We start from the raw sequence: 19,972 nt of genomic DNA on the forward strand, positions 1-19,972 counted from the left end.
ACAAGTTGAGCTCAACTATGCCATGTAAGACGAACCAATACATGAACATCATTAGCAAAGAATATCGAGATGGAGTAAACTAAACCAATGCTTAGAGCTCATCTCCCGCTGTCTGTGGGGTCATATTTATACCCCTTCATCAAGCATCCTTTCATGTGTTTGCTATATCAAAACATCCTTTCACTTGTATCTGCTTCAGGGAAACATTCTTTCACATGTCTGCTTTAGCAAGGCATCCTTTAATGTGTGTGCCCGAGCAAAACATCATTGGACATAATTCAATTTCTAAAGAAACTATAAGTTTCCACTTTACACCAGTGTGTACTTTCTCTACTCTTATTTGATATGATGACTAAAGCCTTGACTATGGCATTAAAACAAGGGAAATAAATATAAAAATGGTGTAGTAGCAAATCTTAATTTCAATTAGTTAGTATCTAGTATCAGTTAAGAGGCATGCTTCATTATGGGTCGACATTGTTAGACTACCTAGCTCCTAAGTTATAAGGTATTATCAAATTATCCCCAATGTAAACAATATATACTTTAAAAAGCCGTTATGACTTCTTTGGAAAACTCTTAGATCCAATAAAATCATTAAAGTAGCAGGATAGAAGATAAAGCTTTAAAAAATCAGTAGATTTTCAACATACCAACAACAAACTTTCCAGGAAACTGAGAAGATCCAATTTACAATAGCTAAGAGATAGTAAATACTTAGCTAAAATTATTTAGCTAAATATAGCTAAAAATAATAAATAAAACTAAAGGAAAGCATGAAGGTGAAAGACATCTATTATAAAAATTTTAAAGTGATGAAATGCAAAACTTTAAGTTTTGTTAGAAAAGAAAGCAATAAACATTGACAAAACATCATACACTTATGGAAGAAAATATTTTCCAAATATATATCTAACAGAGAATTAATATCTAGAATTTATAAAGAATATAAGTAATGTAGCCAGGAGCCTGGCATGACTGTCATCTGAGATGCTCCAACCAGCAGTTGACAGAAACAGAGGCAGAGACCCATAGCCAAACATTGGATGAGGATCGGGACTCTTATGGAAGTGCTGGAGGAACAACTGAGGGGCCCTGAATAGGATAGGAACTCCACAGGAAGACCATAGAGTCAACTAGCCTGGATCCTTGAGGGCTCTCAAAGACTGAACCATCAACCAAGGAGCATACACAGCCTTAACCTAGGCATCCCCCATACATGTAGTGGTTGTGCAGCTCAGTCTTCATGTGGGTCTGACAGCAACTGGAGCAGGGGCCATCCCTAAAGCTGTTGCTTATCTGTGGAATCCATTCCCCCTGGCTGGGCTGCCTTTTCTGACCTCAGTGAGAGAGGATGCACCTGGCCTTGGAAAGACTTGATGTGCTGGGGTAGTGGAATATCCAGGGGAATCTCTGCCCTCACAGAACACAAGAGGAGAGGAGAATGGGGTGATGGGAACTATGTAAGAGGGTACCAGGAGGAAGAGGACAGTGACTGGGGTGTAAAATTAATTAATTAATTAAGTAAGTAAGTAAGTAAGTAATTAGAAAATTAAATAAATACTAAAAAAATCATCCATTCAATAGAAATAAATGAATTCAATAGATAGTTTTCAAGAAGCACAAATGACCAATAGATAAATGTTCAACATTCTTAACCACCGTCACATTGTAAAGTAAAACTACATTAAGATTCCATCTCATTCAGTCAGAAAAACTATCACTAAGAAAAAAATTCAGTTTTCACAACTTCTCCAGTATCAGCTGTCACCAAAATACCCAACAAAGAGGAAATAGAACCTGTAGAGACGATATCCAGTGGATGGGCATGGCTCCCGGTTGAATGATGGGATCACCCACCCACCTAAAAAATATTAATCCAGAATTCCCCCTGTCAAAAAGAAATGCAGGGACAAAGAGTGGAGCAGAGACTGAAGAAAAAGTCATCCAGAGACTGCCACACCTAGGGATCCATATCATCTGCAGACACCAAACCCAGACACTATTGCTGATGCCAAGAAACATTTACTGACAAAAGCCTGGTAAAGGTGTTCCATGAGAGGCTCTGCCAGAGCCTGACCAATACAGATGAGAATGCAGGCAGCCAAATATCGGACTCAGCATGGGGACCACAATGGAGTAGTTAGGGCAAGGACTGAAGGAGCTGAAGGGGTTTGCAACCTCATAGTAAGAACAATATCAACCAGCCATACCTCCCTGCCCCAAGCTTCCAGGAACTAAACCACCAACCAGAGTACACATGGGGGGACCCATGGCTCCAGTTGGATATGTAGCAGATGACTGCCTTATCTGGCATCACTGGGAGAGGAGCCCCTTGGTCCTGTGGAGGCTCTCAGGGTAAAGGAATGCTAGGGTGCTGAGGCAGGAGTAGGTAGGCAGATGGGGGAACACCCTCATAGAGGCTGGGGGAGCAGAGAAGGGATGAGGGTTTGTGAAGAGGAAACTGGGAAGGGGAATAACATTTGAAATGTAAATAAATAAAATAACCAATAAAAAATTGGAAAAAAGGAAGAAAAATCAGATTTTGGTCCAGGTAAACATGGGGGCTCCCAAAACAATGAGGCTACTGTCATTACCCTCAGTAGCCTCACAGAGATTAAAGGTAAGCTCTTATTGCTGAAGACACCATACACAGCAGGCACAAGACTCAGAGGAGTCAAGGTAGGTCTGATCTGAAAGCTTCCACAATACCAGAAGATGCCCATGAACCACAACAATGACCAGCATGGGATCTATAAAAGTTCAAGAGAAGCACTCATATCTTAGAGGTATCCAACAGCTGTCTAATATTATTTAAGGCCTGTTCAACAGGTAGGAAACCAGGCCCAGCACTGGAAACCTAATCAAAGAACAGGGTTTGTGAGGTCATGGATCATACAGAAGAACTTACAACTTCCATTTCATAAACCAGAACAAATTCCAAATGCATTCAAAATATTTATTCTTATACCCACAGAGGATTGGAGCTCTCACCCCTCACCAAAGAAGCTCTCCTTTTCTTTATAGTAAAGAATATAAGCAATCAAAATGCAGATATTAACTGATCATAGTGTGCCAAACCTCAAAAAATAAATCTACAACACAATGTTCAGAGGCCATTATAAAAGAAAGGGTAGAAAACTTATAAGTGCCAGAGGACTTGGAAGTCTGATAAGAGATTGTATCTTGTAGAAATGACAGGGAACTTTCACCCATAATACCTTAGCAATATGCTTCAGGAATGACAGTGCTGATATGGAAGGCAGAAGTGTCACAGGGCCCCACCCATGCATGGACAATAAACTACGTGCAACTAATGACTGGGGAGAAAGGGAAAATTAGTTTTTAACAGAGCTGAGCCACCAAATGGTTATCCAATGGCATGAGATCATCCCCAAAGTCATATACACACAAACAACACTAAATGAACTTGGCAAGTTATATTTTTACATATATATATATATATATATATATATATATATATATATATTCAAAGAAAAAGAAGCCATTAATTTGAGAGGGAGTCAGGGGGGATGGAAGAGGGGATGGATGGAGAAAACCTAAGGGAAAAATGATTATTTCTATTTTCATGCTTTTAAGTTGACACTGCTCCTTCTAAGAGTCAAAAGCCATCTAATAAAACCCTCAACACTAGGCAGAAAAAGACTTCTTAGCTTTTAGTAGGGTTGTCCATTAGACGTCCAAAACATTACAGGCTATTCTCACTGCCCTTGATTGTCTCTTCACTCCCAGACATGGACAGTAAATTCCTATTGATAAAGACAACATGTTCTTAACACACCCAGAATGGATTTTAGAGCCTCTTCTGTGAAGTCTAGATTTTATAGTACCAAAAGGCACCATAAAAACTTCCATAGGACAGAAGCAATCAACAGTATAGCTATGATGCCTGTGAACTACAACGACCAGCATAGAACAATAAATATAAGGATGCTATAGTGGAATGCATACCTTGGTGGTAACCAAGGGATCTCTAACTGGACATAAGACCCACTCAACAAGAGGAAAAACATGACTAGTATTGGAAAACTAGCCAACTACCCAGAGCTAGTGAAGTCATGGATCTTGGAGAAGAAGCTACATCCACCACCTTACTAAACCAAGGCAATTCCTAACTACATTCTAAATACTGTATCCACTGGTAAATTTAGTCCTTACCCTTCATCAGAGAAACGTCTCTTTGAAACAGAGAGAGACCATTACAGAGAACAATCACCAATCAAAATGCAGACTTGCAATGCCCAGTCCCAATGGATCTATCTACAAAACAACTCCTGAACCTAAGGCTCAGGGTTCCTCACAGAAGAGTAAAAAGAGTGTTAAGGGCCAGAGGGATCATGGAGTTTGTCTAGAGATTTTTTTCTCCTGGTAATATCAGAAGCTACACTAATAAAAATCTCATCAACGTGACTGCCTAAGTATGAGCTGAACAAGGATGACACCAGACAGACAGGCCAAATGAACAGGAGAGAGAGAGCAAGAGCCCCTCAACCCTACACAAAGCACTTCAGGCAAATAAGGAGTGCTGAGAGCAATAGAAACAGTCTTTCCCATGGAAAATCATACCAGCTGGTTATCTTCTACCAAATGGTCACCCCTGAAAAAATAAATACGAGTAACATACATTGTACAAACTGAGCTGGGTGCATATAGAAATACATACATACACACACATACACACACACACACACACACATGTAATATCCATGTAGTAACAATTACTGAAAAAGAGGCTATGAATTTGACAGAGATCGAGGAGAGATTTACAGGAGAGTTTGGAGGATGGAAAGGAAAGGATGAAATCGTGTAATTTAATTGTAATCTCAAAAAAGAAGTAATTTTTAAAAATTAAAACTAGAACTATCACACAGTCAAATCATACCAAAGGCCAGAATGTGTTAGCACATCACAAAAATATTTGTATGCCCATGTTCATAGGAGCACCACTCACAATAGCCAAGGCACAGCTTAGATTCCTATTAACAAATGAACTGATAAAGAAAACTTAGTATATATACACAATGGTATTTTATACGTCCATAAAGAATGAATCAATATCATTTACAGGAAATTGGATGTAGCAGTAGATTACAGTAAATGAAACAAACCAGATTCAGAAAGGCATGAGAGTATCATTTGTAGAATTTAAGATTTTAAAATTTTTATCTGTTCAGTCCACATTACCCTCTCATTTGTAGAATTTAAGATTTTAAAATTTTTATCTGTTCAGTCCACATTACCCTCTGGTATTCTTTTTCCTTTCCCACTGAACCCTTTCTTCTTTCTACATTATCCACCACTGGCCACACCAATAGAAAGCTAACACCTCCTATTAAAAAAAGCTTTATCCATGGCACAATCTTTATTTGGTAATATAGTAAAATGTTTGTTTGTACATATAACTAAGTATACAGAAGTAAGAGGCAATGTGTGCATATGTGGATGTCTATGTGCTTGTGTATATGCTGTGTGCCTGCGTGCGTGCGTGCGTGCGTGTGTGTGTGTGTGTGTGTGTGTGTGTGTGTGTGTGTGTTGGACATGTGACCTTGTTTGAGTAGGTGTAGCATTGTTAGATGTCATGTGGCACTGAGGGTAGACTTTGAGGTTTCAGAAAATCAAGCCAGGCACAGTTGCTCACTCTTTCTTCCTCCTGCCTGCTGATTTGGATGCAGAATTCTCAGTTACCTTTCCAGAAACATGTCTGCCTGCATGCTGCCATGCTTCTTGTTATGCTGACAATGGACCAAACCTCTGAAATGTAAGCCAGCCTCAATTAAATGCTTTCCTTTATAAGGGTTGCCATGGTTTTGGTATCTCTTTACAGCAATAGAATATTGGCTAAAAATATGAATATAGTTTTTTTCTTACATAGGTGGCAAACTGTCATTATAGAGGCCTGGGGAGGTAGCTCTGTTGGTAAAGCATTTGCCATGCAAACCTGAGAAACTGAGTTCAATCCCCAACATCTACATTAAAATATGGCCAATGTGACATATGCTTTCAACCCCAGAACTGAGAGGTGGGTAGAGATAGGAAGATCAGTAGGGATGGATGGAGATGTGTGTGTGTGTGTGTGTGTGTGTGTGTGTGTGTGTGTGTGTGTGATGGCGAAAGATCGAGGAAGACTCTGGATGTAAAATTTGGCATTCACATGTATACACACACATATACAAACAAATACACACACATGAACATTTACACATGTACATGAAAATATTTTTAAGTAGATAAAAGACAGACTGCCCAAGTGTCAATGCTGTGTGACTTACACCAAATTCACTATTCTAAATCCTCTCAGTTACGTGAAGTTAAATTACTTCATCTCCATTATTTCACTACTTAGAGGTACTCAGTGGAATAAATGAAACACAGTCCAAATAACTCAAAGATTGGAAAGGGAAGACCCAGCATGTAATCCTGGATCGCTGCAAATAGCTGTATCATACAGTGATCATCATCACATTACCCCATGGTATTTACTTTACTATCGTCTTTTACATTTCTTTTTGTGTTCTGTGTAATATTGCCTCAAGCTGAATCAAAACTCCTTGAAGGAAGAAGATCTTAAATTTAACCCCTAGACATCAAATATTTCACAAGTACTCAAGAAACATCTGCAAACTGATTTGTTTCTAACATAGTGGCCTCTCCCGTATGTTATTTTAGTATGTATTATTTATAATCTAAACTGACCATTATGTCTTGTGCCTTTACCCCACCGCAAAGATTTTTGTATTCCTCTTATAACTGCAACGTGTTGTCTCATTACATTAATAAGCCTCATACTCTGGTGGGCAGATTGCACCAAGTACTGGAACAGAGTCAATTAATACTGAGCACTGAGTGTTACTTAGTGTATGTTCTTGTTAATGATGTCTCCATTTTCCCATCTGAGAATAACCTCTGAGTATTTTCTTAAATCCCTGCCTTGAAAATAAACTGCTGTGTTTGAAGTACATTACAAATATGAACAAATGTGGATTCAAAAGATCTCTTTAATATTGCTTTCTTCATGAAATTTAAAAGAATACAGCACTCACTTACTAATTGTATTTGAGTATTTTAAGAATATTTTGGTTTACTTTTAAAAAGTTACTTATTTGCTGTATTCTTTGCTATATTGTATCTACAGAAAAACTTAGGATGTTTTCCTTGGGCATTATTATTCTATCTTAGTTAAGGTCTGAGGTTTGTTTGTTGTTTCTTCCTTTCAAAGCCCAAAACCTTCTGGCACACAAAACTGGCACAAGAGCCTATCCATTTAAAGCCTTCTATCAGATTACTGGGAGCGTGTGATGTCTCCCATAAAGCTGGATAACATTATGGCACAAAGCTCCTCAGAAATAAATAGGGCTGGAGGCATGTTCGGATGACAGAGGGCAGCCTCCTGTTCCATTTTCACTGAAAGGTGGCCCTGGCTTAGTGCAGATATGGTTTACTGGCAGAAAAAAGCAAGAAGTGAAAATTAAAAAAAAAAAAAACATTGTTATCATCTTGTTAAGTGGTGGGATGTTTAGATGTTCTGACATGAAGCATGAAGCTCAAGGAAACATTTTCAGCTTAATCTTGAAGGCAAGTCATTTACTTTGCCTTGGTTCAAGGCATTTCCTTCCTTCCTCTCTTTCTTTCTTTCTTTCTTTCTTTCTTTCTTTCTTTCTTTCTTTCTTCCTTTCTTCCTTTCTTCCTTTCTTCCTTTCTTCCTTTCTTCCTTTCTTCCTTTCTTCCTTCCTTTTGTTCTTTCTTTCTTTTTTCTTCCTATTTTTTATTTGAACAGATGAAGAGCTTACTTGCTTAGAACCATGAGACAAAAACATGTTGTCCAAAAGACACGAAGGAGAGGGAGAGCAGAGATGAAAGGAAATAAAAGTAGGGGGATTTTCACACACAGCAAAATCAGTGAATCCTAAACAGTGAGAAGCAGGAAGGAAGGGAGCTGCTTTGGAGAGATTGATGGACAGGTCTTTAAAGAAATCAGGCAGATGTACTTATGAAAGGGAAACCTACAAACTGCAGGACTCCTAAAATAAAAAAAAGTAGGGTTCAGTCAGGCAACATGGCTCTTGGAGGACATGTACCCTGGGGAAACGGACAACCTGTGACCAAGCAGCTGGCTTCTGGGGAGGAGGATAAGACCACACAATCTGTCACCTATCCAGCATAAAGCACTTTCTAGTAACCCCTAACATACTAAACCCTATGCTGTCTTTTTACACTACCAAACCAGAGCCCAGCTCATACACATTTATACTTTGTAACTGAAAAGAAAAGGACACTCAAAGGAACATCCTAATTCAGGGCCTAGTCTCCAGATTAGCTTCACTATCATAAATACAAAGAGGCACAGTTCTAAACGCACCCTTCCACTGGGCATTGAAAGAAGAAAGAACCCACACCTATAATTCTAATCTTATTTCTTTGCTTCCCACCCCCCAGAAAGAGCACATATAAAAATACATTTCAAAAGTTACCCCCTGAGTTCTGATAAAGAAAAAATAAAACAAAAGGGAAGAGTAGATAGATGGTGGTCATCACCTCTAAGATTTTTTTTTTAACTTTTAAGCACTATTTAAAACAGAGATATGCCTCCATGACATCCTCAGAATTTCTTTAACCCCTATCCAGCCCAGGGACTGAGCCAGAGTCAGGAATCTGGAGGATGGAACATGAGCGCAGTCCGTGTTTTGCACACAGGCAAAGCAACTTCACTTACACTCAGGCAAGCAATGTCTGACTGTGCTCAGTTTTTGTGGAAAACAAAACAAAGGAGAAGGCTGATTTTAGCAGTACACTTCCTAGGTGTCATCTGGACATTTCCACCCTTACTACTACTGAGCAGCAGGCAAATATAAGAGAGATCACTGTGAGAGAACACTGTGACCTGGCTCCAGACTCTCTTTCCAGCCGTCTCTCTTATCTGCTTCCCCCATTTCACTCCCCACTGTGCCTGGCTCACTTCATTCACACACAATGAATTCACATACTCAGACAAATATACAATGCCAGACACACAGATATTCAAGCACACACAAAACTCAGTCTACTCAGAATCCAGCAATTATCTTTCATAGCTACATTTAATTTCAAAGCTTCCTTCCATCCAAAATGGCATTCATCATCTGTCCTTCAATAGTTGCCCCAAATTTTGTGCAGTCTAATTGAACTTTTTAAATTTGGTTGGCTGAGGTTTTGGGGCAGCATATGGGAGAAGGATGTTTGTTTGCTTGTTTGTTTGTTTGTTTAATACAGGGTCTCACTATATACTTTAGGCTGACCTAGACATCACTATGTGGCCCAGGCTGCTGGTCTCAAACTTGGAGTAATCCTATTTCATCAGTCTCCTGAATACTAGAATTATAGGCATGTAGTGCCAGCACTGTTCTCAACAGATACTTTAAATAATGCTTCTTTGGTAGAGGCCACTTAAGGACTTTCTTTCCATAATGTAGTTTTAACCTGCTTTTACTTTCACAACATACTTCTTGTAACTATTATCAAATTTGCTCTGCTCCAAGTCAGGTCCAGTCACCTGCCTGCAATAATCCCATTAAAAGAGCCAAATTAAAAATGAAAAGGATAACAAAGACTTTTACTTTGGTGTGACAACATTAGGAAGAGTGACAATGAGGTACAGTGAACACCACAAACCCACTTCACGAGAACCATGACTACATTAGGAAGAGCGACAATGAGGTACAGTGAACACCACAAACCCACTTCACGAGAACCTAAAGTGAGACCGATGTTTAAACAGATGCCAAGGAGAAGCACATCAAACAGCTCCAGCCAAAGTACGGCTCCAGGCACCACTAACCCACCCTCGTACGGGCTGCACAGTCACGTCTTGTAAGGTGGTCTCATATGCTGCTAGAACTGTGTGAAATCTCTTCCAGGGATACAAGTTTCCCCTCTAGATGGTACATTTTTCTTCTCCCAGCAGGAAATTACTAGAGAAATTCCCATTTATTTGGCATCTATTAGTTCAGTAGTCTGGTAGTTTGATAGTATTGAGATACAAAGGGCCTCTCTAAAATGTCATCATTCTTACTTGACTGACTATATAACTTTTTTTTTAGAAACAAGAGTAATTTTTATCACAGTGAGTTATCAAAATACAGTGTCTTCCATAAATTTTTAAGTTATTTATGAAACATATTTCTTCACTTTTCACCTAGTTTCAACTCTGTTCTGCAGAGTCATTCATGGCCCTAACTTTCTTCAACTTTTATGTTTAGTAATCTTTTAGGGTATTATTTTCATGGATATCATCAGAATTGATGAAATTTCATCACAAACAACCATGTATTTACATAGTACTGCTCCTTATATATTTATGATACACAAAATTGTGGGTAATGGTGGTTCCAAGAAGCATAAATTCATTTCCTTGTAGTACCTTTTCTGTTTTGTGTCACAGCTTCATGTAAATTCACTAAAAGATACTTCTGAGCCCAGGAAATCCTAGGTCTTCCCACTGTGTGGCTTTCCATCCTCCTACATCTCTGCCCTTTCTAGCTCCTCCTCTTCCTTTTCTCTCTTCGACTATATAACTTTTGTCATGTCTACCCAACACTTTAACTCACTATGTGCCCAGGTGTAAGTGCAGTATGTGAGTTACAATCACTAACTCTCTTTAAAATGGGAATTATACTACAGATCACTTCAGATATCTTTGGTGCTGTGAGCAACAGTAGTAGAATGTTTTTAAGTTTAATGAGTATAGTATAGACTATGAATGAAACGATCCACATTTACAATGTGTTCATTCGTTTGAAGAGAAAAGTCAGTCAGTTGGGTCACTATTAGAAAAAATACCTTATATTGACCACAATTTTCAAATGAATTGTTGTATTTAATTAATTCTACAACTAGTATTCACTATCAACTTAGCAGAATCTAGAATTACCTAGCAGACAAGCAACCAGAAACACCTGTGAGGGATTACCTGGTTTAGGTTTGCCTCTAGGTCTGACTGTAGAGGATTATTTTGATTCTGTTAATTGAGGTAGAAAGACCACTTATTGTGAGTGGCACCACTCCTTAGACGGGAGTCTGGACTATAAGTGGAGTAAGGAAGGTGAATAAGAGCATGCATTAAGCATGAACACAATGTGGCCATCTGCTTAAAGCATCTGCTGCCTTGACATCCCTACAATAATGGACTCTATCCTTAACTTGTGAGCCAGAATGAATCCTTTCCCCTTAGGCTGCTTTTGTAAGATATTTTATCACAGCAACAGGGAAAATAATTAAAGACATCAGATGACCATGATAGTAAGATGAGATTCAGATTGTTTCTAGCATTGTGAACATGAAGGCTTTTTGTTGACATGACTGAACTATTATGAAAACAGGATATCAATAACAGTAAAATCTATTAAAAGATGAACCAGTTCTCCCATAAGCTCTCATCATAGTGGAGACAGGCATTTCTAATAGCAAATGTTCTTTGGTTGTAAGATCTTACAGAGCCATCTACAATATGCAAACAGTATCTGGCCTTGCACCTAGGTCTTGCTCTTCCATGCTTCCTCTTGTCCACTCATCTAACTAATAGAGAACTCATGAAGGAAGAGGAGACTATTTTCTAGTCCATGCATGCATTAGAGACAGAACATAATCACTTCATGTATGTAGTTCTTGGAAAAAACAGGAAAAGAAAAATAATAGTTGTTGGGGATGAGAGAATTTTCATAGAGGCTAAGGAATCCTATCAGCACACCACAGGGGAGATTTCTGAAATGAAATTTGAGAATACAGAAAACTTCTCTCTGCTCTCTTGCCTACGTCCTATAGAAGGAACCTTACATGTCAGCATTTTGCCTGTGACTCACAGACCTCCTACTTCTCCATGCCCTCTACCAAGAAATCCTGAGCCTGGATCTTGATTATAGAGAAAGAAATCCAAAATTCATAGATAAACAGACACTCAGCCATCAATCACCTCCTTTATCATATATAAACTATGGGCAATGGCAGTGTCTAACCATAACAGGACATTGGTCAAATAAAGTAAGACAAAATAACACACAATCATTGAAAACTATACTTATAGAACTAAGACAGAGAACTGTACTCCATGCAAGGTCCTAATCATCAGGACTGAAAGAAGTTAAAATGAGAAGAAAAGAAAATTATCTTATATAGCATGCTCAGTATCACAGCAGGCAGAGTTAGCAATATACAACATGAATTGAAATAACTAAAAAGCAAGAAACATTTCTATAATGCATTCAACGCTCAAAGGATAAATATGTAAAAATATGACAAAATGTCAAAACTTCATAAGTTTTCTGGAATGTAAGACAAATAAACTTACCTCCTTTTTTTGGTTCCATTTTCCTAATCAAAAAAATACAATATTGTTTTTTTAAAAAATGAAAGTGGCACATCTTTTTTCTTACATTGTACACATTGTGCATACAATGGAAAACCAAGCATATATATATATATATATATATATATATATATATATATATTTTACAGAGTTCAACTAACAAGCTGCTGCTAGCAGGTTGAAAGTTTTAAGTCTATAGGTGAGAAATTATCTAACAAAAATAACCAGGATTTATTCAGCATCAGTCACTTTCATAGTCAAGTGTTACTCTGGTTAATAAAGCTTAATTCTTGTTGTACTGCTCCACACCACACTTCTCCACAACTAACAGAAAACTAATAAAAAGTAGTGGCAAACATTTGCAAAAACAAACAAAATCCCAAAGCTTATTATAAGCATGAATATGTGATGAAAATTTATCTCAAGCTAAGTCTTTCCAACCAACATGTTGGCAGCCAAAGACATGTCTTGAACCTGAAAATGGACCCCTAGACAGAGTTATCAAATTAACAGGCTGGCAAGCCAAGGATGGGTAAGATTTTGCACAGAGCCTTACCTACCTAAGACATAAATGCATTGCTTTGGATAATGCATATTCCATGATGGGTAAGGAAGGCATTCTTGTCAGAATGATCTAAGACAGGCTCAGTCTTGTTAATGAAATTTAAAAGGGGGAGAGATGAAGAGCCTTTGGGGATGATTGGCAGTAATATGACATTGGCCAAGGACAAGAAAGTAGGCATCAGGCAGGAATCTGACATTAGGCTAGAACAAAGAAGTAATTTCAGGTAGGAATCTAAATCTTAGGCTAGAACAAGGAAGTAGGCTTCAGACATGAAAATGACCTTGGGCTAGGACAGGGAAGTAGGTTCAGATACTTTGGTCATCCTGATTATCCCTTAGAAACAGTGATCACAGAAGTGTTCATGTAATTGGGTTTAATGCCTTGCTTTTTCTTTGACTATTTGTGTTTATTGTCTTGCTTGCTCCTTGACTATTTGCAATTATTGTATTGCTAGACCATGAACCTAGAACTGACCTTAATACATGTTATTAAAATGGTATAAAAGCATAAAGAATGTGGGAGATGGGATAGGGGGTTCTAGGGAGGTGAAATGAGGAAAGGGGATGACATCTGTACTGTAAATAAATAAAATATCCAATAAAAAAATCACCCAAAACGAATCTGCCAATGTATTTTTGTCTATATCCAAGGGGTACACTTATATCCAACAAAGGAGCTGCTGAAAATCAAACCTAGTGTTTAGTTTAGGGGTGGGCTGGACAAGTCAACCATCATTTGAAATTGACTTTTAAAAAGATCACCAAAAATAGATTCACTAAATTTATTTTTAAAAATCATAAAATGTGCCGGGCGGTGGTGGCGCACACCTTTAATCCCAGCACTTAGGAGGCAGAGGCAGGCGGATTTCTGAGTTAGAGGCCAGCCTGGTCTACAGAGTGAGTCCCAGGACAGCCAGGGCTACACAGAGTAACTCTGTCTCAAAAAAGAAAATAAAATCATAAAATGTTTCTTACAAAAGAGCATTACATTCTGCACATTGCTCTGAATAAATACCAGGGGCATGTGGACTATTTACTTTCCTCCCTGTCCTACCCTCCCCCCCCCCATAATGTTACAGTGAGCACAAAGCAAGGTGTTCACAATAATTACATGGGTGATTTAAAAAAAGAAAAACAACACCAACGATGAACAAAAAATAAAAGTCACTCACTCTGCTTCTGTTTTGAAATTTCAATGTTAGTTTTTGCCTGCCCTCTCCCCAACCCTGTTTATAAGGAACTAAAACATTACATCTGGTGAACAGCAAAGATCTCACTACACCTCAAATGCCAAGCACCTATGAAGCAGAGGGATCTTGGCTTTTTAAACAGAAACAGATTTTAAAAAAAAAACAAACCAAACAAACAAACAAACAAAAACCAAAGATGCAGGACTCCTTCAGTTCTTTACTAGTCTTAGAAAAACTTTCCAGTATACTGCTTCACATTATCAATGGAAGAAAAAAAATGTACAATTTCCCTGTTGTGTGTTGAATTACACAGGAAATGTTTGTGAACAATTCAAAAACAAAGGAAAATGTTCCTGTGGGTGTTTTGTGTAGTAACTTGGTATCTGTATTGATAGTTCAAAATCCACATCTAAATAAAAATTTCATGTTAGTTTTGACGTGTGCCCAATTTGAAAAGGGTTGATGCCTCTTGGTTTAATTAATCTTAAATTTAATAAATGAAAGTGATAAAACAATTAAGAAAGGAGAGAAATTATAGTGTTTTATGGAAAACTCATGCTAAAATAATTTTATAAAATGTGATGGTTTACTTGATATTTTATATAACTTGAGTCATCTCCTCTTAAACTTTATGATTATATGGCATTCACTTATTATTTCTTTTATTTTTGAGATTAAATACAGTGTCTCTCCTTCCCTGTCCTTCCCTTAAACTTTCCTATATACCACCTGAAGCTCTCTTTCAAATCATGGCCTCTATTTTCATTAATTGTTAGTATATGTTATGACATAAATTATACATTTTCATATATATAATTCTGATGTATATCCATTCATATATTTAATACAGATATATTCCTAATTGCAACCTGCTCAGCCTGTATGTTACATGTATTTATATTTTCACGGATTAACATTTGGTATTAAATAACCAGTTGGTGTGCTCTTCCCTGGGGAAGTCTAATTCACTGCTCTCAGCATTCCTTAGTTTCCTATAATTCTTTGTGTAGGGTTGATGCCACATGATCTTTCCACTGTCCATTTGGCATGTCTGTGTGATGTCACCCTTGTTCTGTTCATATTTAGGCAGTCATGTTGATGAGATTTTTATAGATGTAGTTTCTGATATCACCAGGAGACACAATCTCACAGCAAACTCCCTGATCCTCTGGCTCTGAAAATCTTTCTAACCCTCTTCTGCAAGGTTTCCTGAGCCTTAGGTACAGGAGTTGTTTTGTAAATGTTGGAACTGGGCTCTACAAGTCTGCATTTTGATTGGTTTAGTTTTTTCTAATAGTCTCCATCTTTTTCGAGGAGACATTTCCTTGATGAGGGGTGAGGCTAAACTTACCAGCACATATACTTACAATGTAGTTAGGGATTATCCTTGTTTACAAAGATAGTGGTTTAAATTTTCAAACTGGGAGAAATACTTTATTAAGCTGAAATACCAGTACCATCAAGTTGTTCTCCTTATGGGAATTGTGCTAGGGCTATATCAAATGAGTCAGTCAAAGAAAACACTCTACAATACTAACCAACTCAAAAAAACCAGAACCATCCTCATCCTCATCCATACCCTCAAAGGCAATATATTCTTTTACTATCTCAGTTTTTCCTGTTCCTCAAATCCACACACACAAAATAAAAACAAACTGAGAGTCAAGTGTTTTAGTCATCCAATGAACATAACTAAATGGTGCTTGCTAAACAAAAACCTGTAGAAATCATAACCTTCCAAATTTTGAGGGGAAAAAAGCCAGACCCCACCATTATTCTATTTGAGATTTTTACTATGTTTACAAATAAATTCTTCCTGTCCCCCTCCTCCTTTTACTTTTGTTTCTCATTCTCCCCTCTTTATTTTTTCTTTTTTCCCCTCTCCTCTTTATATTTTTCTCTTTTGTTTATAAACTAAGAACAACCAGACTTTTAAAACTGAACAGATGGCAGATAAAGTAGTAGGCTTTATACCTCTCAGCCAAGTTATTCTCAGCATCTTCTCATGATTCTTCTTGTTTCTGGAAGTCCAGATGATGGATGTCATCCATGGGTATTTGGCTTATACAGAAAGTTTTTTGCAATGGCAGCTTGTCAGTAGTATCAATGAGTTTGATTTGCCCAAGCAAACCCCAAGAATTAGGGCCAAACTAAACTCAAAGTTACCATCTTTAATACTCCAGACTGCCACACTTTCTCTTTCTATGACTGCTGTTCTGAAAGACAGTGGTGTGTTTCCAGCCCATGCTTCTATAGAGAAGATGGCTTTTTCAAACTATGTTGATTCCACTTTCATCATCCCCATTATGCCATTGCTTTTAAGGACTACTCCAAATGCTCTGTTTTCTTGGGCTAGTGTCACATAAAACATAAGAGGGCCATCTTCAGAATGTTTTCCAGGACCCGCAGAGATGTCCGGCTGTCAATGCAGCAGTATTGGCATAGATACTCTGATGGTTTAATATACTCCATGTGATTTTTCTCCCTTTCATTTTTTTTTTTTTTTTGGTTCTGATTTTTAAGGTTTTGTTCATTTAGGCCAGGCTGGGCTAGAAGTCATGATTCTTTTGTCTCAGCCTCCCCATTACTGGAATTACTGGCCAATTCATAAAGCTTTTGAAAAGAAAACAATTATTGAACCATATGCCCTCACTCAATAACTAAGATTAAGAAAAAATATACTAGAATGTTAAAACAACTACCTTTAAATGTTTTAAGTGAAAGTTACATGATCAATGACCAAAAATAACTTGATGTTGTCAACTAGCTTAATACACACTGACCCTCCCCTGTGCCAGGCACAGAAAGAAACTGTAACTAAGAAAAGATGAACAGAGTATTTCCCTTACAGTAGGGCATATTCCTATGAGGGAAGCAGATGAATCAATTCAAATAAAATTTTTATAAATACAGTACATTTTGCTGTAATACATATCCTGAAAGCATGATTCTATTCCAATACAACTGGAACATTAGAGAGAACTTGAGAATCTGGGACAGAAGGTAAATTTGTTTTGTTTGTGTGCAATACTATGTGAGAAATGCTGGGAACACTATGAAGTATGCCTAGTTTTGCCTGACCAAACAGAAACACAAATCTACACCCATGCCCACCTGAGATTCCAAGTTCCAAGTTTTCATGTATCACAAGCTGTACCCACCAGAGATGATGCTGATTCTTGCCATCTACTTTCACAGGTTTTCTTCCACCTGTGACAGGAGGGCACTAGCACAAAGTTTCCTGAAAACTCCAAATGTTTTTCAATGTATGGTGCCATGTCTTGCATAGCTCAGCTCACGTCTTAAGCATGCACCATGTAAAAGCATATAAAAGTAAGCTAGCATTTTACAAGGTTTTTTTTAAGGGTTATTGATGAAGCCTGGGATGTCCAGAGGGTGATGCTGCATAGTGCATTATGGCTTAACTGACTGTTGTCATGAACATCACAGAAGAGAAATGTTAGGGTACAAGAGAAAACACAGACAGACAGACAGACAGACAGACAGACACACATACACACACACATACACAGACACACACACACAAGAATGACTTTCTCAAAAGATAACTCTAGTGAAACCTGAAAAAGAGGGAGTAAGTTAGACTAGCAGGAACAGGAAAAAATACAAGAAAGGGACCACACCAGAGTCTCCAAAAGTATCTGACTAGCAAATCCACAGAGAGACATCAAAGACAGTATGTATGCGGTTCAGCATTTGAATACTTCTTCTCCAACTGGTGATACTATCTGAGGAGGCTTAAGAAGATGTAGCTTCCTAGTTGAAGTGCATCACTTAAGGCTTTGAAGACTCTCACCGATTCAAATTCACTCTCTCTGCTTCCTCTTTGTGGTTTGAGATGTGGGTTCTAAGCTCGTGGCTGTCCCAGTGGCTATGCCTGCCCATTGCTATGATTCCTTGCTGTGACAATGATGGGTCCTTACCCCTCTGGAACTGTAAACCAAAATAAACCCTTCCACTATAAATTGTCTTGGTATGACGTTTATGATACCACTGCAAAAGTAACCAATACAAACTGCAAAGAGAAAGTTAGAGAAGACCAAGGTAGAAATGGAAACAGTAACCCAGGCCCTGTTTTCCAGATCTGTGAAGCCATCTGCAGAGCCTAAACATAACTTGAGAGAAATGAGAAACACTTGGAGTCTGCACAAAAGATTCTACCTTTGGAGCATGCTATTAGTAAAAATTCACAGGAATGAGAGGAGATGGGGACAGAGAGTTTCATGAGGAACACATTAGACTAACAAGAAAACATCATTTTCCTTGGACTGGGGATAATCTATCCCAGAGATGGCCTTAGTGAGGTTCTCTGCACAATGAACTGTAAAGATGCTGAAAGAACACCAGAATGTGGGCAGGGAAGAAAAGATCCATTGTTAGTGGTTTCAGCACACATTAATGCATGCACTATCTACATCTTGAGTTCTCCCTCAAGGTTTAAAACACTACTCAGTAATTCCACCCATCCTAGACATGGAGAGATGAGCAGGCTGCTGTGTTTGCTATGCATCTGAACAGCAGCAGAACAGCCGTGGAATCCCAGCTCCTCCGACTCGTGTGTATAGTGGATGTACTTAAGGGGGATTGAGGCTAACCTTAAGAGCTGCCAAAAGTGGTTCTTAACGGACTTTCCTGTATCATGAAGATCTTCATAGCCATTAAAAGCCTCACTCTGAGGAGTTCTATCCCCTCCCACCCTTGTCCACATGCCTTCACACTGCTTAGAAGTAGCCTGCCTTTCTTGGGGCAGTACAGCTAGCAACAGAGAAGCCAACAATTATGAATACACACCCAAATTCTCAGGAAATATATAAAAGAAAACTAGGGCTAGCACTCACCAGTTCTCTGTGTATTTACTTCAACAATATCAAAACTCTTAAATATACATTTAAATTTATCACATCACTGTCAATGTAAAATGTTCTCATCTGGTTGACTAACGTGGGTTCTAAATAACCAGATAGCAATGGCAGAAAGAATGAGCACACAGCCCTAACATCTGTAGAGAAGTCAGGTTAAAAAGTGGAGGGATACTGTTCTGACTCTGGTGTGGAGTTTGTTTCTCCAGATTGACATAGCTTCAAGACAAAACAACTCCCTTCACTAACATCTCTATTAGGCAAATATTTACTTTTTACTGATCTAAACTCTGAGTTAGCATCTGTTAAGGTGAAAATCAATAAAGCCAGCAGATAAATCTCCCTAAGAAAGTCCAAAGTGCACTGATTAAAAGCGCATCAGTCTTTCGAGACACAAAACAAACTTCCCTTTCCACACATCCAGGTACAAGGTGTACCTAATCCTTCTTAAATCAGCTACTGAGAACTTCAACCATATGTCCGATTTCAACATCCTTCTGATTTGCTCAAAATTGAGCACTGAGTGTTGAGAGACAGTGACCTAACAAGAAGGAAAAGTGACATGTGATGTAGAGAGCCACTCTCCATACAAGGAAGGGACATTAGGAGTTCAAAAGCTGAGCAATAGATTCAGACCTTTACCAGCAAACATGCCCACTGGGCCTGAGCCAATGATAGCAGCATCGAGTGCTACAGGAGGAGGGACGCCACTAAATGGTGCAAACACAGCGGAGCCCATCTGTCATAAAGAGTAGGTCCAAAGGCCACAGGTGTAGACAGCATTAAAAAGTAAAAATTACACTCAGCAGAGGCCACCTGATAGAAAAGGAAGAAGCAAAATCTAGGATTGGTTTCCAATTAATAAATGACTAATAATGCCTATTCATCTTTGGCACCTGTTGCATCTTCCTCTTGCTAATTCACCATGAATACAACTGTTTTATTTATAAAAAGATGTTGTGTGTACCCAGACCAGCCTTTTG

The 19,972-nt window shown here is 38.3% G+C and overlaps 1 protein-coding gene across 2 annotated transcripts in view; it reads right to left on the reverse strand.

Annotated features, from left to right (window-relative positions):
• The window catches only part of St18 (ST18 C2H2C-type zinc finger transcription factor), a 314,859-nt gene that overhangs the window by 264,519 nt on the left and 30,368 nt on the right, over positions 1-19,972 (reverse strand). The gene's annotated exons all lie outside the window — the stretch shown is intronic.

This window comes from Grammomys surdaster, unplaced genomic scaffold (genome assembly GCF_004785775.1).
Source record: "Grammomys surdaster isolate TR1022 unplaced genomic scaffold, NIH_TR_1.0 226, whole genome shotgun sequence".
Taxonomy (NCBI): Eukaryota; Metazoa; Chordata; class Mammalia; order Rodentia; family Muridae; genus Grammomys; species Grammomys surdaster.